The sequence below is a fragment of the Dipteris shenzhenensis genome, chromosome 2 (assembly GCF_047967505.1).
Source record: "Dipteris shenzhenensis isolate YYH24624 ecotype China chromosome 2, Dip_SZ_1.0, whole genome shotgun sequence".
Classification (NCBI taxonomy): domain Eukaryota; kingdom Viridiplantae; phylum Streptophyta; class Polypodiopsida; order Gleicheniales; family Dipteridaceae; genus Dipteris; species Dipteris shenzhenensis.
Genome location: NC_141597.1, coordinates 21,365,138 through 21,388,496, shown reverse-complemented (window position 1 = coordinate 21,388,496; position 23,359 = coordinate 21,365,138). Strand labels below are relative to the sequence as shown.

Here is a 23,359-nt window from a genome sequence, read left to right as displayed (position 1 = left end):
TGACCCAAACTCAGCCTGAATGATCCGGTGAGGAACGGATGGCTTACCACAAATCATCCGTGATAACATGAGAATCTGTAGCCGCTCCACATGGGCCCACTCTGTATCCGACAAGTCTGCCTCCCAACAAGGGCTGCCGTACATCCCCACTGGGCGAACCAAGGAGTCAGAAAGCAACCCCTTGGTGCGTGGATCCTAAAAGTGCGAGCGGAAGCACTACCTCTCGAGTCTGGCCAATGAAGCATACCCTCTGCTCAAGCGTGCCTGCGTCGCGGGTCTCATAGTGAAGTTGGGTCCGGAGAAGATAACCCCAAGATAAGTGTATGATGAAACTATCTCAATAGGTGACCCCTCAAATGTAAACTGCTCCTGACGCATGATGGCTCGAGATGTATTGAAGATCATGACTCACAAAAGGACTGTAGTGTGTCTAGGTGTCTCTGAAGCCCCTCTGCCGAGAAAGACAAGAGAGCCACGTCATCTGCGTAGAGCAATATCTAGATCAGCGTGCTCGCAAGAGAGCAACCTACACCCCCCTGTGTCTGCATCATTGTCTCAAGCTCGTCAATGTAGAGGCCAAAAAAGGTAGGCGACAAACGACACCCTTGTTTGACCCTGATGGTGCTCATGATCTCGTCTGTCCACTCGGATCCTGCCCGAACTCTGCTTGAAACTCTCTCGTAAAGTGCCATGACAACCCAAATGATCTCCTAGTCATAACCCAAGTCCTGCAGGCGTTGTACGAGGTGGGCTCTCAGAACCGTGTCAACTGCCTTGCAGAAATCCACAAAGCAATAATAAACCCTCTGCTTCCATGACCACGCCTCCTCGATGATACATCTGAGCGTGAGAATGTGGTCCATGGTTCCATGATCACGCCCTGTCCTACTGCTCTAAGTCCTCGACACTCTGCAAGTCTGCTAACCTCGGAGTCAAGTACTGATGCATAAATCTTGAACATGACATGTCCAATCATAATGGTCCTGTAGTTCTCGGGGCTCGTGGGATCCCCTGCCTTGTGGGTGGGTGAGATAGTGTTAGTGGTCCAAGTGTGTGGAAACCCCAAACAAACAACTTCATTAAAAAGCTTTGCTAAGATCGGGGCTAGGAGGTTAATTCCATATGCAATGAACTCAATGCATAACCCCTCATGATCCTTTGCTCGGCCATTATGAAGTTTCATTACGGCGTCCTTTACCCTTCCTCTAGTGAAGAGGGTACATGATGTGGGGCGAGGCATGTGTGAGAGATTAGGGATTGGCTGATTTGGGATGTCATAAAGTGTGCGTGCATAATCAAACCAGATTTGAGTGTCAGTGAGTGGCAGAGGGGGCTGTCCTTCTAGAAATCTCCGCCAGAAGTCCTTAGAGTTGTTATCAAACAAAAGCTTCAGTAGCTCCTCCTCGTTCCGGCGAACGAAGTCTAGTTTCTTCCTCCGTACCAGTCTACGGTATTTGCGTTGTGCTCGGAAGATTGTTTTTGGTTTCGAATCTGAGTTGACGGCGTAAAGCCTTACACTCATCATCGTACGAACTATTACAGGGTACGGTTCCATGGGGTGGTGGGCGGGTGGAGCGGGTGGTGTGGGGGAAAGCATGAATGGTTGCCTCGTGTAGTGAGCGGGTGATCAGGGCAGCACGATCCTCTAAAAGGGGTATGAAGTCAATATAAGTGAGAAGTATGTACAGACGGCCAGAGTAAGAAGGTGAGTGATCCCGATCAAAGCGTATATCGTGGTAGGTGGAGTAAGAATTGAGTGGGGTGGAAGGTGCTATGCGAAGGGGGGTGGAGATGCTAAAGAAAAGGTATGTATGATCAGCCCTTGGGGAGAGAGGTGCTACAGTGAAGTCGGTAATGCGAGATGTGAAGACAGGGGATCCCATGATGTAATCAACAACACTGAAGCTCCCCCATGTGGAAAGCATGTGAAACCACTTGAAGCGGGCCATCTGTCAAGACCATTATGATAATGAGCTCATGTATCTTGCCGAGGTCTAATAGGGCCTGCCCATAAGATGAGAATGGACCTCGCCTGTCAGTCGAAACCTGTAGCATACCTGCCTCCTCAAGGTCAATATATGGCAGTAGAGTGGAATTATCTTTGAAGTCAAGAAGTGGTACCTGACGGGCCCTTGTCCTCGCGTTAAAGTCCCCCACTAGGAGGACTTCTCTGCGGCTAGAGAAATCAACGATGGACTGATAAAGAGCAGCAAATGGGGATGTCTCATCATCACCTTGGATATCTCTGGCAAACTGAGAGGTCTCAGGGGGGAAGTAGCAAATTGCGACAAACAGATCTCGGCTGTCGATTCGACATCCAAAGAAATCTGGAATGTGTATCTCTCTGCTCTACTGAAATGGTCCCCAGAAGTGTGGATTTGAAAAGGACTGCAACTCCACTTGAACCTCGAACTCCTCCTGTACCCCTCGTCTCATCTCTGTAGGCAGACTCCCATGTATATCCGCTGACTATTGGAAGAGGGCACTCTGGACTCTGATGTGTCTCTGTATAAAAGACTATGTCGTGGCCTGTATAGGATTCTGAGAAGTTCCTTGGTTCTGACCATAAGGTACCATTACAGTTCCAAATGGTGCAGGATAGGGTCTCGGATATCTGAGTCTGATAGACCGTGCTTTCCTATGAGGGGAGGGGGCAGGTGCCCTATAGGGGCCTATAAGAAGTCGTCCCTCTCGTACCACTGTCCACTTTCCCTCCTTTTAGGCCTGATCCCACTGCTGCAGCAAAGAGCGCCTCTCCTCAACCTGAAGAGGTGTAAGGTCCTCATGCATAGAGATCGCTGGCTGATCTCGAAGGACTGACTTGCGTCGTAGAGCTGAAAGTCATGCTTGAGTGTCATGGAACCATATGATCAAGGGTTGCTCTCGGTTGGGATCTCTCCCTACCCGCCATGCCCTCTCTATCCTGTGCTCAGCCACACCCATGGTAGCGGCCACGAACGCAGTCGCATCTACCATTGGTGTAGCCTCAGTGTGTGGGATCCCGCGTACTGTGATATTGAGAGCCTTATTGGCTCTCTGCTACTACTCCGTGAGGGTAGCTGAAACGGTTAGCCTTGCGGGTTCCTGCTTGGCCACATCAACCCATCTGGAAGTCTCCTCAATAGCATATTGCATGCTCGCAATCTGTGCCTCGACCACCGGGGTAATCCCTAGGACAGTGTGTATGGCTGTGATCTCCTGTCGGAGCTGCATGATATCTTGTCTGAGTCCTTGAATAAGACCCGTTTGCTCCCGAATGACCCTAGCCTGCTCCTGTATGATGCGGCCCTGCTCCTGGTTGAAGCAGACCTGCTCCCATGCGAAGTGAGCCAGCTCCATCTCATGCTCACGGAAACTATGTATCTCCATGAGCAAGGTCTCACAAGCCTCTGGTGTATCAGCCCACCCATGTCAATGCTTGCATTGTGGCATCTTGACATGAGCTTCCATGTTGAAGCTGAAGGTAAACCCTTTACACGATGGTGCCAAAGAGTTCAAAGTTATCAACATAAGATTCTTGCATGGAAATTTTGGATATCCAGATGCATAGAGGCATTAGATGGGACTTAGACTTATAATTCTTAGTCACTCACAATGATTTGGCAAGATATTGCACACCATCATGGCCACTTGAGGTAGGAATCGGGACTCCTCACATGCTACACTTGGTCAAGAAAGCTTCCTTCATCAGGGATTGGGACGATGGTTTATTTTTCAAATATATAGTCATAGGGCCTTCATGGCACCTCCACCTTGCGGATTTGTTATGGCAGCCTCATTTCTTTCATGCTGGATTTAGTATGAGGCTTTTATGGGATTGTATCTTTTCTTCTATGTATTTTATTCATACTTAGATGAACTTCGCCTTTTTGGAAGCAAAGAGTGGGGCATGGGGGGGTTGGGGCAAGGGTTTAAAAAACTACTGAGAGCGGAGAGAAGACACAATGTTGAAGAAAGCTTGATAAATTTGAAATGAACTGCACGTTTGATACCGTTGAAATGAACTGCACACAGGTTGAAATACAAAGAAGTGTGGGTTTTGTAAACAAACCCTAACCTTGTACTAAGATCAAATCTTAGAGCAACACATGGCATAGTGTGGTGCAGAAAATTGTTATTCACTAATCTATGGGAAACCATAGACTCCTCCATTGAACTAGATTCATATTCTAAATCTGAACTCTGCATATTGTCTAAAACCGTATACATTGGGTACACATGTCTCAAGCTTGTGTAAAAATCAATAATACAACCATTGAGAAAGTTTAAATAATTTGCATACAACTTCATGTGCAGGTTTGTAAAAAACGCTAGCCCTACACTAAGATTAAATCTTAGAGCAACACATGGCATAGTGCCACATGTACAGTGCAAAAATTTATTATTCACCAATGCATGGGGAACCCTACACTCCTTCATTGTTCATATGGTATATTTGAATTTGTACAAGCCGTCTAGAACTCTATGCATTGGTTACATATGCCATGACCTTGTGTAGACTCGATAATATAACCCATGAGGGCATCATCCAATCCATAATGGGGATAGCCCAACACAAACTTACAGCAAAAAGTGCCAAAATGGCATGAAAGTAGAAAACTTTGCAAGTACGGTCAATTTTTGGTACGGTATGCATGTTATACAATTCAATATGGTGCTACATGTATCGTACAGCTCACTTCGTCCACTGCATATATCAGAACTGCCCTGGCATTACATATCAATAGGCAAAGGGAAGCAGAACAATATCTGCAAGCAAAGCAGCATAAGAAGATGCAACAACATCAGAAGGTGGAAATATTGTCTATCAATGATCTATTACATATTATCGGTGCATAGACATGCAACAAAAAGATGCAAAAGGAAAAGTAGTGCAGTGGAGGAAATTGCAGTTTAATTTGCAACACAAGCCAATAGCAACATTCAAGATGATCAAGAGGAAGGTAGTGCATACAGTGCCCTAAAAGATCAGCATGGACATGAGTAAAATGCAAACAGGGAGATTATGTTGGCCTACACTATTCCCCACACAGACTACAGAACTTTGAAGTAGATACAAATCAAGAAGACCTACGTGAGATCATCAAAAATTGGCATCTGCATGCAATGAAACCTGCAGAAAGACATTCACTGCAAATCAAAGTGAAGCACAATAGATGCCTGAAGAAGCTGAGCTGAATCACAGCACTGATCTACATCTAGCAAAAACCACAGCAAACTAAGCAATTCAAGTGTAGAAAAAAAAGCACATAGAGAAGCCATAATTAGAAACATTGAAGACGCACTTGGGAAAGTATTTAAACATTTGGACCTCTTTTACACAGTGGGCCCATATAGATTACACAGTGGGCCCATATAGAGAGGACAGCTATAATTAAGCCAATTTTCAGAAGACAGGAGCTTGAAAATCACAGGTTGGAGCAGCAGTACCTGGAATCTGCAATAAAAGATGCACATAAGTTTCGTGTTGAGGTGTCTGATTTCATATTTCATCATTATAATCCACAATCAGGAATGAGGGGATACTTACTATCCGTAGCTATCCAAGATGTATCTAGCCTAGCTTGTTATCCGCTCACATAAGTGAAGAGCATGCTTGACCTAGGATGCGATTTCGAGAGCTAGGGGGGGTAACATCATGACCTGTCAACTTTGTAGGGAGATAAGGGTTGAAGCATTTTCTTTTTGGTTTTTGTCGCACTCGTGCTTTCAAGTAGCAGGGATTGCCAAAATAGATGCATTATAGGAATGGGGAAATATATGCATGAACAGCTCCCCATCGTGCACCTGCTCCTGCTCCCGCCTTCTTCATCCCTCTCAACCCCTCAGCTCCCTCACCTCCTTTTCAGTCCTTCAGCTTCTCTGTTCCCTCTTCTCTGGCAAGTCTTGAATGCTGGCAGCATTTCGTGTCTGCAAACCAGAGCCTGCATTTTTCTCCATTTCCAGCTCGAGTCCCCCAAAATTGCGCCTGCTACAGATCCATTTCCAGGACCAGTCTGCCAGCTCGAGCCCCAACACTTGTGCCTGCTCTAGATCCATCTTCAGGGCCAGAAACAGTTCGTACTGCTCCCAGAAGCTGCTGCCTTCAAATCCATATTGTTCTTAGACTTAGCGGCCTTCAATTTCATGTGGTGAAGGCTCACTTCGAAGGTCAAGAGAAAGTGTAAGTTGCATCTTCAATTTGCAACGATTTTCAGTCAAAGGGGTGCCTCAAGAGCTTTAGTTTCTTGCTTCTCCATTGTGCATTTCTTCTCTAGGGCTGGCTGCTCCAAGTAGCCTCTGTTCCAAGATGCAGCTTGCTCCAAAACGTCTCATCTCTTGGCCAGAACAGCTGCCCGCAGTTCTGCCAGGGATCCTCTCCTTCTACCCTCGTCAGCCTCTCCCTATAACCCCCTCAGCCTCATTTCCCCTCCCCCCCCAAGCCTGCTGTACGACCAGATTGGAGGCCTGAAATGGACCTGGCTGTGCGGCACCTGCCTCTGCGACTGCACGGTGCACCTGCTGTATGGTGACTGTTGCTACTGTGTAGGACATGTGAAAGGCTCGAGGTAGGTGGCTAACAACTAGGGCAGACGGATGGAGAAGTTACAGGAGGAGCAGACGGAGGTGCAGATGGAGAACCAAACCTTTCGAAGAATAATTCCATGTCTGATATGAGAGGTGCAGACGGGGGAGCAGACGGGAGAGAGAGAGAGAGGGGGGGGGGGCGGGGGGGCTAGCCTTGGGGGGTTAGTCTCAGCAAATGGTTTTTTCGATTTGCACAGGCCAACAAAGACGTTTGCCACGACCTCGCTCCAAGCAAGCCCATGTACTCAGACATTGCAGCCTCATACCCTCCTCCGTACGTCCTCTCAAAAAGGCCCTCCCCGTATTCAAAGACATATCTTTAGCACAAGAAAATGGTGAGCATGATAGACCTGCAAGAGCATATTTAATATTTACAGCAGGAAATTCGTGAGCTCAAGCTTAGAATTGCAGCTCTAGAAAGGAAAAACACTGATATGGAGGGGAAAAAAGGGCAGGAAATTATTCAGGAAGTGTTGCAGAAATGTACTTCATCTCCACCAGCACCTTTGCTGGTGTCCACAGTAAAGAGATTATCACATACTCAGGTAAGCTCAATCAAGCAGGAGCTGGCTACAAATGTTAGCAATAAGGTTAACAATGCTGACCTCTCTAAAGAAGTGAAAGTACAGGCAGCCAGAGAAGTCAACAAGCTGATCCTACACGTGGGGGGATTACCAGATGGCTGCCAAGTCACGGGGACATTCACAAAAGACAAAATCGACTACCTCAAGAAGACCCCATGAGTGGAATGGGATCCAAAGGCTATTTGGAATATCCAACAAAAGAGGATCTCCATTAGTGACAAGGCAGCTAAGATCAAGATTCTAAAACAAACATGTAGGCTGAAGGGCACGAAGATATGGATATCTAGAGAACTCCATCCGACTCAGCTCAAGCTAAGATGCATTGAACTTACCAAAGTGAAGGAAGTTAGGAAAGCAGGAAAATGGCATTCTACGTGAAGGACAAGCATTGATTCGAGACTTCAGATCCAAACCCAAAGACTCTCAGTCTTAAACTAACACCCATGATCCAAGGAAGCCAGACATTTTAGCAGAGCTGTCTTCCTCTCACCCATCCACATCATATATCTATGAAGGTCACATCATGATAGTACTAGAATATAGTTATGATCTATAATAATTGTGAGACGTTGAGAGACACTGTTGCTCAGGCCAAACATACTTGTCAGGCTTTGACTGAGCTTAGTCATTTTTGGCCTTTGTCTGTCGAAGAAAGCACATCTTTATGTCGGGCTAGACACTGGTTGCAAAGCAATGATCATATAAAAATTATTAAATGGAAGAGAACGACAGAGAGCTTTCTTAGATAAAGGTTGTTCCTCAAAGAACTTTTTTAAAAGTTTGCATTACAAGAGACAATTTGCAAATAATTGTGAGACGTTGAGAGACACTGTTGCTCAGGCCAAACATACTTGTCAGGCTTTGACTGAGCTTAGTCATTTTTGGCCTTTGTCTGTCGAAGAAAGCACATCTTTATGTCGGGCTAGACACTGGTTGCAAAGCAATGATCATATAAAAATTATTAAATGGGAGACAAGAGAACGACAGAGAGCTTTCTTAGATAAAGGTTGTTCCTCAAAGAACTTTTTTAAAAGTTTGCATTACAAGAGACAATTTGCAAATATTTACCGGGCCCTTATGCCTGATGGTGTTTGGACTTCGTCTCGAGCACAACTTGCTGTAGCTTGTGCTGTTCACTTTTCTAGGCAATTCGGGACTGCAGATCTTCCTTCACAAGATGTTCTTGCAGCATGGAGTCAATTGTTATAGCATGTTTCTCCTGCGCAGGCTTTAGAGCTAAGAAGTCCTTTCACTGAAACAGAATTATCAGATGCAGTAAAATCGTGTGGTAGATGGAAATCTTGAGGATGAGATGGTCTTGAATTCTTTCTTTATACTGAGATATCCTAAGTCAACTTTGTTGCGAATGATTAATTTTGCTTGGGAAAAGCAGCGCATGCCAAATTCTTGGAAAAAAGCGCTTGTAAAACTTCTTCCAAAGAAGCAAATATGTGAATCATTGTTTGATTGGAGGCCTATTACTCTTATGCCTGTCATTTACAAGATCATCACTTAATTTGGTGGTTGATCATATTGACGGGTATTTACATGATGGCTTTCATCCCACACCACACAATATGGTTTTGTTCCTCGCATGCATCACTTTTAATATTGCGAATGCTTATGTTGGAATAGAATATGCCAAATATAGTCAGCAGGATGTCTTGTCGCTGCAAGTTGACATTGCCAAAGCATTTGACACAATTCAATGGGATTTTATATCACAAACCATGCATGCATTGGGTTTTGGACAGAAATTGCAGCAGATTATTTATTAGCTTTACAGTGACAGTAAACCCGCTTGCATACTATCTGGGGACATCTCTAAAGCTTGGACTCTTCGTTGTTTGATTCGCCAGGGCTGTCTGCTTAGTGCACTTTCATATGCCATAGCCACACATCCCATGCTTTTCTTTTACATGGATAATCTGGTAGCAATTGGCATGCTTCATGGCTTGGAAATTCAAGGAAGCGGTGCTTTGATTGCTCAAGCTTATGCAGATAACTCATTTTTTACACCTCAGAATATAGAGCAGGATCTCTCTTGCTTGATGCAAGCATTATCTTTATATGGTTTAGCTGCTGGTCTTCATGTAAATTTTCAGAAATCTAAGTTGTTGCCATTTCAAAAGAGTGGCATGGTCTTTTATGGCCGAGGGAAATTATTCAACGTGTAAAAGCAAATGGCGCATCATGGCAAACCAAGGCTCAAAACTCGGCCTGAATTGCAGCATCATTTTCCCCTTGTGGATAAGAATATGGACTTGAATGCTCAGAATATTCAGTCCTCCATGCATCTTTGACGAATAGAGATGATGTGCTGAGAGCAATCTCAAGCTCTTTTTGCCATGTTTTGAATGCCAGAAAGTTTCCTGAACAGTGGACATAAAAAATCTGCCTTGCTGAAAATAATCAGAGGCAAGTAGATTACTGTATATAGGCCACCAACATAGATTGGAAAATTCATAGCCGGACATGTAGAGGTCATGTTGCCACTTTCCAATATTCAACCTTTTTCTTCAGTTTTGCAAGTATTCAGTCAGCTTGTTGGCGATGAGTAACCGTCCAACCCAAAGGATAACCAAGATGACGAACCAACTGAGTGCCCTCCTGCTTTTGGATGGTGGCAGTCCACACAATGGGATTTTCTTTTGAGTTATGTTGATGGCAAGATCAAAGGTTGACCTCTGGTCTCCAATATGTTACTGGATTGGAAGCATGTCCTGTCGCATTTGAAATGGAATGGTAAGGATTCGTTGCCGAAAATTCTCTCATAGCTGAGAGCATACATTGGTCAAAGGCTTTTGCCCTTCTGTTGGCATTGCAAGAGCCTAGACGGTCATATTTCCTCAGCTTAAAAGGAATCCATTCAGTTGCGGATGTCATTCATGTTGATGGAACCATTCTTTCTTTTCCTCTGGTTGCTTTAAAATTTGGGCTTTGAATGCATTACCGTTCCATGTGGCAAACTATTACTGGTATGCTCTAGTCTTTTCAACCAGTTCCGCCATTAGAGCTTGAGGACCGTCTTCAGGATTGAACTCTTTCTTCACCAGGGTCATCTTGCCATCCTTTGAGGTTGGCTGTCACATATTACTGTCTCTTCTTTATATAAAGTACTTCTTTCTCCACCATGGGTTTCTCAAAAGGCCAATTACCTTTGGCAAATAGATCGTCCTCCAAATTGGTGGCGGAACAGATTGAGACAGATTTGGAATTAAACAATTCCCCTCCAACAACATGTTTTTCTTTCTCCACCATGGGTTTCTCAAAAGGCCAATTACCTTTGGCAAATAGATCATCCTCCAAATTGGTGGTGGAACAGATTGAGACAGATTTGGAATTAAACAATTCCCCTCCAATAACATGTTTTTTTGTGGCGAGTTTTGTTGCGGGTTCTTCCATCTGGGCACCTTTTGGCACGCAGAAATATTGATCTGGCTGTTTACCATAGATGTTTGGCTCCGCGGGAGTCTATGCCTCATCTTCTTTGGCATTGCTCCTGTACTTGTGATTTCTTGATCTTCCTTGGGCACCGTTTGAGAATTTGATTTCCTAATGCTACCTTTGGGAAGTTCTTCTAGCCTTTTGGGATTCATCCACCCAGACAAGAGTTAGATTTGGTTTTCACTCGGGTTCGTTACTGGGCACTATGGACTCTATGGAAGGGTAGAAATCATAGTGTTTGGTGATCCTACATTTTTCACTTTCTCTTTCTTTAGGCACTCCTTGCAGCAATCTCTCTTTGATTATCTGCAAGCTCATTATATAGAACATGATGTATACTTGTCATACATTGAGATTTTCTGTTGATGTAATTTGGCATATCTCGTTTTCTATAATATAAAGTATCAAAATTTTCACCAAAAAAAAAAAGAAGAGTTGCTTTATGCACTCTCTAGGGGATGTCCTATGCACTACTACTCTCCTTGGAGATGTAGTAGTTTCTTTTCCTCGTGAGGGCTTCTGCAGATGGTAATAAATCTCTCTCTCTCTCTCTCTCTCCCCCCCCCCCCCCCCCTCCTTTCTTTCAGCCCCTTCTCCCCTCTCTTAGCCTTCCTAGCCTTTCCTCTCCCTCGCCTAACTTATCCTTTAGCTTCCTTCTACCCCAACTTAGCCTTCCCTTAGCCTTGCTCTAGGATCCCGAGCTCTTCCCTCTCTCCCTTTTCCTTTGCTTTTGGCAGAAAGAGTTTCAATGGCTTGAATTGGCCTTTCACATTTGATTGACAAATGGCAACCCATCCGATCAATCCTCGTCTACTACCACTGGCCGCGAGAACATGCATTCTCCCAAAAGATGAGTTGTTGCAGTTGCAAAAGGATGTGGAGTTTGAGAGCTCTATCACACTCTTCGCATGCATCCATGGGTCCCATCCATCCAGATCACAAGCTACGAACTGGATGCTTGTGGCCTTACCTGAAGACATCGCCCCGCACCTCACTGACATTCATTTATTGGGATGAGGATTCTTTCATGTGGCTTTTGACACTCTCGGAGCTACGAGCACTATGCTCAATGCCAACCCTTTAGTGCTTGGTTCCAGGAAGATTTTTCTCAAGCCCTTCTTTCTTGGATTCGTCCCAGTAGAGGAGGATAGGCAGACGATGTCTCTCTTTATCAAATTTCTAGTTCTCTTGCACTAGCCTGGCTGAGAAGTCGCGACCAAGACTGGAATGTTCGAGGTCGCCATAGATGTAGGGTCTGGTATGTGAGAGGGCCCCTCACTAATTTGAGAGTGGGCAAGGCTAATCTGTACCCAACGAGGGAGCGGTGCGAGGCAGACAAGGGGAGTTGGACGAGGAGGCGGTGCCGAAGAGATTCTGTCGACATTAATTGATAGAGGGAAGGGAGTTACTATTCTCTATTTACCCTTCTGGAGTGTAGGGACTTTAGGCACACTAGTACGAGGCTTGGTATTTCTTTTGACAAGGCGTCTCTTGTGGACTTTCCTCCTCATTTTACTTATGGCAGGAGGTTTCCTAGGAGAGGATTTCCGCCACTAATTCAGGAAAGATGTTCCACCCGTCGATGAGGATTGCTAGGTGGATCACACAGGGCTTGGGATGAGTGGGCATATATGACATGGTAGATTGGGATTTTTAATAGGGTCACCTTCTTAGCTTTGGATTTTCAAATGCATGGATTAGAGGGGTTTCCTCCCTATATAGAACAGCCCACAGCTAGGTGCTCACCAAAGGAGTAAGGGGGGGAGAGATTCCAAATTTCCAGATCAGTCCGTCAGGGATGCCTCTTGCCGCCTCTCTCTTGAGTATATCTTTCTTTGATCTCCATTTGAATATTTTTCAGGCAGAGTTCGGACAGGATCCGGGTGGACAAACAAGATCATGAGCACCATCGGGATTAAACAAGGGTGTCCTTTGTCACCTACTTTGTTTGGCCTCTACATTGACGAGCTTGAGACAATGATGCAGACACAGGGGGGTGTAGGTTGCTCTCTTGCGGGCACGCTGATCTAGATTTTGCTCTACGTAGATGGCGTGGCTCTCTTGTCTTCCTCAGCAGAGGGGCTTCATAGACACCTAGACGCACTGCAGTCCTTTTGTGAGTCATGATTTGAAGATCAACCTGGGTAAAACCAAGGTCATGATCTTCAATACATCTCGAGCCATCATGCGTCAGGAGTAGTTCACATTTGCGGGGTCATCTATTGAGATAGTTCCATCATACACTTATCTTGGGGTTATCTTCTCTGGACCTAGCTTCACACTGAAACCCGCGATGCAGGCACGCTTGAGTAGAGGGTATGCTCCATTGGCCAGACTAGAGAGGCAGTGCTTCCGCTCGCACTTTCAGGATCCATGCACCAAGGGGTTGCTTTTTGACTCCTTGGTTCGCCCAGCAGGGATGTACTGTAGCCCTTGTTGGGAGCCAGACTTGTCGGATACAGAGTGGGCCCATGTAGAGCAACTATAGGCTCTCATGTTATCACGGATGATTCGTGGTAAGTCACGCGTTCCTTACCAGATTATTCAGGCTGAGTTTGGGTCACCCCCTTTACAACCAGATGTTGCATTTCAGGTCATCATGTATCTGTACCGAGTTAGGGAATATGGGAATTACACCTCGGGGCGTAGCAGGCTACCATGGATAGCTCTATCCTCTTCTATGGCACTTGCAGCAGGAGGAGACCAGAGGTGTTGGTATGCACATACAGAGAGATGGTTTGAGCCATTGGGGCTCCACATGGATAGACTACCTCCCTTTCAGTACAGTATGGATGCTCCGTTTACTCCTCTCTTATCACACAAGGTCAACTAGGTTATCCGTGAGGATCTACGACAGCTACACACATTTTGGACCTATTTTGGGACCGAGTGAACTCCCAGTGAAGCTTAGCTTCTACAGAGATCACTTCTCACATGTCACAGCGGAGGGTTTCATTGACCCACCAGGATACACTCAGATTCACCTACCCCACTCGCTGAGGATATCTCTCAGGCAGTTTCAGGTTCCTTCACACAGACTTTGCATCAAGAGCAGCAAAGCAAAGCGACTACCTAGGGAGAGGTGCATATGCACACTGTGTGACATGCAGGAGGTTGAGACAGAGGAGCATTTCATCTTCAGGTGTCTCGTGCACTATGAGATCCGAGGGCGTTTCCACTGCCTCTTCAGGGATAGTTATGGGATTTTGGCTTGTTTGCTCTCCTACCCAGAGTAGCGGTGTTTGGCAGGTTTCATTCATGAGGCACTTAGACACCTTGAGAGGATACTCTGAGCACGGAGACAGGAGCAAACTTCTTCCTCGGCTGATTCCTCTCAGAGCTCTATCACGGAGTTCTTTCAGCTAGATCACATGGACTCCCACGAGATGAGGCCTCGACATGACCGTGACCCGAAGCGTGTGACCCGACAGCTCAGACAGAGGATCGACACATAGATCACACTTGGGGACATTCCCTCCTTGTTTAGAGTCGGAGCCTGACCGACAGGGGTCAGAGTAGCCCTGGTCAGCTACAACCAGGAGACGTGACAGGACCGCACCTCTGAGTGGCCGACAACACTCTATTGCCAACTTCATGCCTCCACTGCCTCATCCATCCTGATATCTTGCTGTTGCCGATGATGATGATGATGATATTGATGACGATGGTGAGATTGATATATAGTCGACCATTGACATGACTATGTTGTACTTAGAACTTAGCACTGCCATTTTGCATTTTTGCATTTTGCATTGGTAGGGACGCTCGTTTAGTAGCTCCACTACCACAGCTTGTTGTATCAGGATTTTCACAGTCTCATAGACCCATCAGTCTTCCGAATACTTTAATAAACTTTCTTTCTTTCTTTCTTTCTTTCCAAAGATAGGAGGAAGAACTTTTAGATAGTGAGTTGGTCCTTCAGGTGAAGATTGGATGGATAGTACTAGATGGAAATCTCCCCTCCTCTCTGGAATAGGTTGACATGCAACCCATCATGTGGAATGAAAGCATAGTGGATGAGCATGGAAAGGCACGTCTCATTATATGCAGTGGTCTAGATGGGAGAGGCCCTGCCTTCTCTGTGGGATCTAGGAAAGCTTTCATAAAACTTCTAGAGGAACACAAATTACAATTGGTAAGTCACCTCAGAGGAAGTGCAGGGAGGATTCAGAAAATTTATGCACCCATATCCATGGACTGGGTTCACACAGATGACAGGCCAGTCTCTTGCTCTAGTTGGATGGAGGATTTCTCCGGGATGGGTGTTCCAACTTATGTCATTGCACTAGGACAAGCACGTGCATATGCATTGGTCTTCGATGATCAGACTAGGGGCAAGCTATCTAGATCTTCACGACATTTTATTGGGAGTTCCTTTCCAGCCTGTTAGGATCTTAGGCTATGTGGAGCATGGCACGGATTCACAATGGCACCTAGTCCCTGACCCCCTACTTCTCTCTCTGGGATCGTGGAGGATCTGAGCTATATAGAGGAGTCCCCATAAAGCTTTTACAGTGGGATCTTCGAGAGTGGCAGTGGATCGATGTAGGTCATCAAGAGAAGAGCATTCCATTCTTCCGTTACAAAATCAGTAATATCAGGAGATTTCAGCTCACTTGTAGAGGCTAGAGGCCCTCTAGAGCTCCTCGTGGGAGAATTTTCACAATTCTGCTGATTCGCAGAAAGTTTTTTGGAGGAGACTCTGAAAATCCCTCGTTAAAAATTACGCCTTTCTTTTGGCTTTCTATTCATGGACAGATTGCAGTGAACTTAATGGAGGTAACTTAATGGAGGTCTGGATTCGGGCAGACTCACCTAGGGCTTGTTGCCGTTCTATTGTGGAGACTATCCAACATTGCCTATGGGAGTGCACACTGCAGACAGGTGAGGATTGTTTGGAAGGGGATTCCTAGGTTTTTCAGTATGTTTGCACCTTTCCCCTTCTTTGTGACCTGGGGCTCAGTGGCCTAGCCCTCGCTTTCGAGGCCTTAGGTCTTCTATGAGAGGCATGGCCTTGTTGGAATCGGAGTCCTAGTGTGTGTGTGTGTGGTCCTAGAGTCCTAGGAGTGTCCTACAATTGTGTGAGTGCGAAGAGTCTTGAGGCCACTTGTGCCACCTCATGTGGTAGGTGTGATTCCTCCCCTAGATTATAGGAACTAGACTCTCTTGTGTGTGACCTCATCTATGAGGTGTCTGTGTGGGAAGATAAGGCTTGCCCAGCCTATAAATGAGGCTATGTACTTGCTATGATTACACAATCTATCACCATCAGTTCGTGCCTCAGCTCTTGTCTCTAACCTGTGATTGAGTGTCTCTCACCCTCTCCCCATTTTCAACAGTTGGTATCAGAGCGGGTCTTCCCTGACTGAGCCTTGTCTCTGTGATAACATTGCCGTATGTCTCCACCGCTCGTCAAGATGTAAGAGAAAGGTGCATAGATCCGGAGACGTGTCTTGGATAAGCGACAAAAAGTCATGCGGTGAGCATGAAGCTGACCGTGGCCATCGACTCGCACGTCGCCATCTCCACGTTGCTGACTAGCATGCCATTCCAGTTCTGCCCATTGCTACTGCCCCCTCCCTGCTCTCCTCTCTTCCTGTTGAAATACGTTTGCGATCGTTTGCCTCGCTTGTCTTAGTTGATGAAAGCTCGTCCTCATGACGGAGCGTGTCTGATTATTGGACTAATTCACGCTATTCCAGGAAAAATTACCTTCTCAAGTTCTTCCGTCAACGCAGAAGCTACAATGGCTGAAGACTGCAACGCGAGGCTTTTTGTGGAGGTTTGGCAGTGGTTTGAACCGATACTGACGGCTTAAATATGCGGTAGAGATTCATGCGTCAGTCAGATATAATTAGCTGCCTTGCCATCGCTATGATTCGTAGCAAAGTTCTTTGCCTGCTTGGAAAATTCGACTAAAAACTCTATTCTATCATCGTCCTGAGTATTGAAATATAAGACCTGATTACGCCACATCATCAGCTGGGTCTTCGTCATCGTCAGATCGTTTGTATGATACATTTCTGTTCAACCACGGAGTTCATTTCAACAATGTCGTGGGAGTTCTCCAACAATATTGTTTTGGGATCCATGTCCACGATCTGAAATCTCTCTCAAGCAACAGCACGAAGGCAGAAATTGCAGATTTGCTCTTTCAGTTCGTGGGTTCACTTTTGCGGTCTAGATCTTGCTACAACCGGTACTATTCTGCAACAAATTGGGGCTTTTCTGTTTGTACTATCTATTGTTCGCAAACATACATTGATTTTACTTCCTTACCTAGAATTGAAGCCTCAGGCATGTAAAATTTGGGGCTTTTTTTGCAAAATTTGAGTAAACATTGTAAGGGATTTAGACATTGTATGTAATAACAGCTAAGACCTTTCCACCAATGGATAGCATAAAAAACTCCTCATTCATCGAGAAATTCTCAGGGAGCAATTTCCCAACTTGGCAGACGAAACTCCGGCTTCTTCTCATGCAAGAAGGGATATGGAATATCACCAATGGCAAGGAGCCAAAACCCCAAAGTGATGATGCTGGAATCAGTTGGTGGGAGAACCAAAATGATAAAGCAATGGCTATCATTGGCCTAGCTTTAGCTGACAACCTTATCCACCATGTGGATTTTGATAAGACTGCAAATGACGTTTGGGAAAAATTAGAGAATTTGTTTGGAAATAAGATCAATAATTCCAAAGTATTTCTCAAACAAAAACTCTTCAAGCTCAAGATGAAGGAAACTGAAACCCTCAATGAACACTTGGGCAATCTTGGGTCAATTCTCCAACAATTATCTACCATCCGAGCCATTGTTGAAGATGATGATCAAGTTGTTGTACTTCTCTCAAGTATTGAAGACATTTCCAAGTACAATGAGATCCTTGCTGTCCTAAGAGTCAATTGCAATATGAGCTTTAAGGATATGGTAGCTCATCTCATTGATGAGGACCGTAGGCTTACAGAGAAAGCAGAATCTTCCTTTGAATCTGGCAAAGCATTCTTTCTCAAGAATAAGCCCAAGAAGAAAGAAAAACCTCTTAAATGTAATTACTGTCAGAAGCTTGGCCATCCAGAGGATTGTTGCTTCAACAAGATGGCAAAGGTACAAGCCAAAGAACATGCCAATCTGGTTGCGGAACAGAGTGAGGACGAAGACGATGAAGTTACACCTTCTGGACCTGAGGAACAAGCCTACACTGCTGCTGTTTCTGGTCTATCCCTCCATGAGGTGATAGATGAAGAGTGGGCTTTCTAGAGTCATGTGTGTTAGGTACTCTACCTTGGGTAGTCCCCCTAAAATGATGTAATAATTTGTCATTTTGTGTGCCTTGTCCTATAAAAGGCTCCACTTATTTCCATGTACCCAGTTAGGAGACAGGGGGGTTGTTATGTCTTTCCTTTATCAGGCTTGGCCGAGTTCCAGGATGTTGGTGTACTCCCTAGACCTATGAGTTGGTCATGCATCCATGCTCAGATTTGAGTCTTTGATCACGTTGACACCTAAGCCATGAGAGTGCTTGGTTCAACCTTTGAATTATGCTCAGCTCTTAGCCTCTGAGATTGCCTGGGATGCACAGTCTCTCACCCTAGCTCCGAAGGGGGGTTTGTTGGAATCGGAGTCCTAGTGTGTGTGTGTGGTCCTAGAGTCCTAGGAGTGTCCTACAGTTGTGTGAGTGTGAAGAGTCTTGAGGCCACTTGTGCCACCTCATGTGGTAGGTGTGATTCCTCCCCTAGATTATAGGATCTAGATTCTCTTGTGTGTGACCACATCTATGAGGTGTCTATGTGGGAAGATAAGGCTTGCCCAACCTATAAATGAGGCTATGTACTTGCTATGATTACACAATCTATCAGCATCAGTTCGTGCCTCAGCTCTTGTCTCTAACCTGTGATTGAGTATCTCTCACCCTCTCCCCATGGCCTTTCCTAGGCTCTCTCGATATGGCACCATTTCGTTGAGTCATGCTCTCGGGATGATGTTCCCTTCTCACAATTTAGGCCCATGCATGCTGCTATGGATTCTTCTTGGGAGATATTGGCGAGTATTTGAACATGGCATACCTAGAGAGCCAGATGCATAGAGCCCTTGGATGGATCCCAGGTCCACCCTTCTCAGACTTGGCCATTATTTGGACAAATACTATTCATACGCTTATGGCTATCTGGATGAGCATGCAGGGAACCTCACGAGCAGCTTCTTCCAGGAGAGTTATATGCCTTAGGGAATGGAGAGGCTCCCTTTTTTTTCGAGTCCACGGCAAAGTTGAGATAGCACTTTGAGCCTCTTCCTTGGTTTATTTCTTGTTTGCTCTGAGGAGCTTTTTCTCAGCCCCTTATAGGTGTTGGAGGGGTGATCCTCCTAGGAGTCACAGTGTGAGTTAGTTGCTCAACAATTGGTTAGTGCTTGTTGGTGACACTTGGTCATCAGACCATGCTAAGAGAACTTGCTTGATTGGAGGGCTGAGCGTAACGTGGACACTTGGCGGCTCTAGAGAATGAACTAGACGACTGCATGGAAGCGGTGATCCTTGGAGAACTACAAAGGTCTTCACGTAAACAAGTTAGGTCTTTTTGTCGAGGTGACAAGCTGGTATGCTGTGCGCCATAGCTAGTAACAGAGTCGAGCAGCTGCATAGGATTCAAAGTCGAGTCGCTTCATTTATGCTTGTAGAAGCCAACAAATCCCGTAGGATTGAGGCTCATTTTGCTGAAGTATAATAGAAGCAGTCGGGTCATTTTTCCATTGCAATTCTGCATGCTTTACATATCTTATGTAATCTCGTGTCTCAACTTTATACGTGAAGAGTAGATCTCCAGGTAGTTTATTGTTGCTAAGCTATCAATAGGGTGTTTTTTTCATGCTTGCATGATGTATTTTTGCATTGAGCTTGCTCTTGTGGACTTTGTTCATACTTAATAGAAGTCCTTTTTCTGGATAAAGAAGGGGAAAAGTAGAAAAGCATTTAATCATTCACATAGGTGTTCATTTCATTTGATTGAGTTGCCTAGTAAAAGCACACATATGACAGATTCTTAGTCTATGTGACATAAGTGAATGTCTTTTACTAGAGAATGCCAAACCAAATATGACATTATAAAAGTTAATCTAGAAAACTATGGGGAGTAGGTGAAGGGCAAGAGAAAAAGGATCATACTCTCATCAACTTGAGCATTAAAGATAACAGCATCCTTGCACTCCAAAATTGTGAAACTCAAACAAAGCTTGGAGAGCACTACAAACTACAAAGAAGACAATAAGCATTAGTTATCAAGAGGCAGCTTAGCAAGATTAGGGTTATACCATCTAAATGGAAGACTTGCTCGACTGATTGGGCCTTTCTCAAGAGCTTGCTTAATTCATGGGACGACTTTGTCACGATGCTTTGTACTGAGAGAAGTCTCCTCCACTCGCTCGGCTTCATGGTTACTTCATCATTGATGAAATCAAAAGCAAAGAAGGAAACTTAGTAATTGGAATAATACGCTCATACTGGCAAAGATTAGAAAACAATCTCAAAAATCTTAATTAATGCTAAGCCTAAATGGAATGATAATAGTACAGAACAAAGTGAGTACTGTAAAGTAAATCATGAATAAAAGACACTAAGAAAAATGGTCCTTGTTATTACTATGGAAAGCATGGCCTCTTCACTTCTGAATGTAGGAAGAAAAAGGTAGACATCGGTCAACAAGTGTCTAATTCAAATGGTAAAGGCTCTACTTACATAGCCACATATTAGATCTTTAAGTTGAAAAGCCCAAATAAGTCCAGCTATGCTAATGAGATACATACGTTGACCTTAGGAGCTTCTAGCAGTTTCACTCCTTACATGGAGTGGTTCGTCCATCTTGACAAGAGGATGCTAATGATCATATTGAGCTAGGAGATTTCACACTTCATTACATTAAAGATGTTGGTAGAAGACCAACAGAGATGCTAAATAGAGAAGTATGGGACAAAAATGGTGTCTTGTATTCTCTAGGAGAAGTACAAAGCCAAATTGATTGCAAAGGGCTACTAGTCACAGATTGGGATGATACCCTTGCAAGCCTTAATTACGATTGGTTGTGATGCTTGATACATACTTCTTTATTGATTACTTCCTTGAAGAAAGGATATCTCACACTTTTTGAAGTAGACATGGTTTGAATGAAAAACTAGAACAGTCCTATCTGTAAGGCCTTTGGGAGACTTTAAGATGTATTTAGCAGCTCTCATCCGAAATTTTGGAAGAAGGTCAAAACTGAATCTTGTTGGTTATTTTGCAGATGAACCCTGGCCAAAAAAATGTACCTTGCAGATTTCCAGGATCACATATGAAAGACTGCCAACTAGAAGCTAGTTGCAGTATTTGGGCTAGGTTAGTCAAAATTTTCTTCCTTGAAATTATCTGTTAACTCCAAACCATTTGTACACACTGGGTTAGGTTACTCAATATTTTCTTCCTTCCAAATTATTGAACGTTTCTGAAAGGACATTTATATATGTTCACGTTTCTTGCTCAACATGATTACAGGAGATGATGGCCTATTCATAGGAGTTTCCTCTGCAGCATTCGGGTTCAAGAATATGTCATGTTTCGTAACTCTTTACCAAGGCTCATAAAAATGTCATGTCCAAGTCCTCGCCAAAAAAACAAACAATCATGTCCCGAGTGGCATTCTGCTCCATGTATAATAATTGTCCTAATTTGTATATTAATATTATTCGGCTATGACCTTCAGCTGTATTTCAGCTATATGTGCAGCATAAGGTAGTCCTGTTTCTCAAAATTTCAGCCATTCATAGTTGAGGGATCAATTTATTTGTAACAATTGAATAAATCAAAATATATTCCTCCTGTACAGAATACATAATTTTTTGTTGGAGGTGGTTGATAAATAGACTATTTATGATGAGTTCTAAACATGAAGCTATGGCTTTCCAAAGCGTTTTGAATATGTTGGCTGGCATAGATGGTTTGAAGCTGCCATTCTTTTTTGTGCAAGGAGCATGATCCGTTATTGTTCCTTGCATTCTGTATCTAGGTCTTACATTAAGCTGGATTATCTCACATCTTTTTAACTAGGGTGGATAGGCAGGCTATGACTTTCATTGTGCATCTTGATGGAGAGTCTACATAGGCTACATACATCTTGCTATTGCAATGACTTAGTGTATAACTTCATAAATTTGCATTCATGTATCAATCGAACCTGACTTTTTTTTGGGAGCATAAAAGAGTGATTCTTTTTATATGTGTAACACTTTTGATTCACTTATACATTTGGATCAATGAAGGCCTCCTGTCACACAAAGCTCGAAAATTGAACCTAGAACGAAGTGATAGCGGAAGTGGGAGAGAGAGAGAGAGAGGAGTGCACATGATATAACTAGGTGTACACTATGTTGTATTGAACGTAAACTTGAATATACACATGTGAATCCCTTAGGATTTTTGTCCCTAATGCCCTAGAGGTATGGTACAATTTACTTTATCCTCAACACCCCCAATTAAATTGCACTGGGTAAGTAGAGGGTGCATGTACAAGATCTTTTTGTGTTGCGCTTAAGCTTCACAACGGCCGAGCTAAGGATCATGAGGGCCTATGCACAGAGTTTGTTGCCTATGGCTGATAGTAATGTGTGAGGTATGTTGTAGCAGAGCTATAATCTCTGTCGAATGATGCGAGGTCGAAGAAGACCACATAGTTGGAGTGAATAGAGTGATCTCGGGGTGAAAATTTTGGGACTGAAGATATTGGTAGGATACTTTGCTCTATTGAAGAAGAGGTTCACTTGTCAAGCTTGTATGCTCAACTGTCATGAGTTGAAGGTCGTCTGATGTGTGTATGGCTAAACATCCATTGGCATGGGATGCAACATTTGTTATAGGCTTAAGGTAGAACTGACAGTGTAAAGGTTTAGAAGGTTGAAATACAATTGAAAAATCATAAGATGTCTCTTAGGCTCGAGTATTGATATCGGGACTGATCTGAAGTCTTGGATCCAACTACTAATTTGCATTAAGGACTGTATACAACAGTCATAAGTGCATGCTGAAGCACTGAGGTTCCTCAGGTTGCGTTATGGTTGAACTTGATGATATCCATTGCACTGGGGCAAGACTGCACTGATGCATAAATATCCTTATAATGAGGAATGATTTGTTGATCGAAAGAGGTGGTAATGAATATTGGATCCAAGCGTGTTGCAATGCGGCATGCTTGAGTCGATGGTGCAATGTCTTGAAGATTGATGTGTTGATTTGTATTGCTTGTGGAAATTGTATCCATATCATGCTTCGTGTCAGAAGTGAAGGCATCAGTGATCGATGCTAGAATGAAATCACTTGCGGAGCCGAATATACAGTGGCATGTATTTCTGCATGCGGCTGGAGATGTGAGTGCACCATATTGAGGACTTACCTATTGAAAAACTGCATGATCACCGGTGAACTCTTGTTGAGTATCTGCAATTGGTGTGATAGTAAATGGAGTCGGATCCATGCATGAACGTGATGGTTGTATATCATTGAAATCATACTGTGCTGATGTAGATGGGACTGTTGCCTTGTGTTGAGGGCTTATCGTCAAATGTGTCTCATACTGAGGGCTTACCGAGAAGTGTCTCATGTTGGGTGCTTACCATCAAATATGCCTAGAAGGTGTGGGATGATGATTTATGCTAATATCTGAAACATCTGCATTTGATCTCTCAAGGTCAATGAGGTTTTAGTCCTCGTTGTAAATTGGTACATACCATGTGGCAACAAATG

General features: G+C 44.2%; 1 protein-coding gene across 3 annotated transcripts in view; it reads left to right on the top strand.

Annotated features, from left to right (window-relative positions):
* Positions 1-21,478, top strand: part of LOC147904475 (Metallopeptidase M24 family protein) — a 138,744-nt gene extending 117,266 nt beyond the window's left edge. Inside the window, exons 14-15 of one of the 3 annotated variants that reach the window (XM_087386756.1) lie at positions 20,871-20,962; positions 21,155-21,478. The gene's annotated coding sequence lies outside the window, so the exon portion shown is untranslated. Of the gene's footprint in view, positions 1-20,870; positions 20,963-21,118 lie in introns of all 3 variants that reach the window. The other 2 variants (XM_087386754.1, XM_087386751.1) reach the window with 2 other exon arrangements.
* The last annotated feature ends 1,881 nt before the right edge of the window (positions 21,479-23,359 follow it).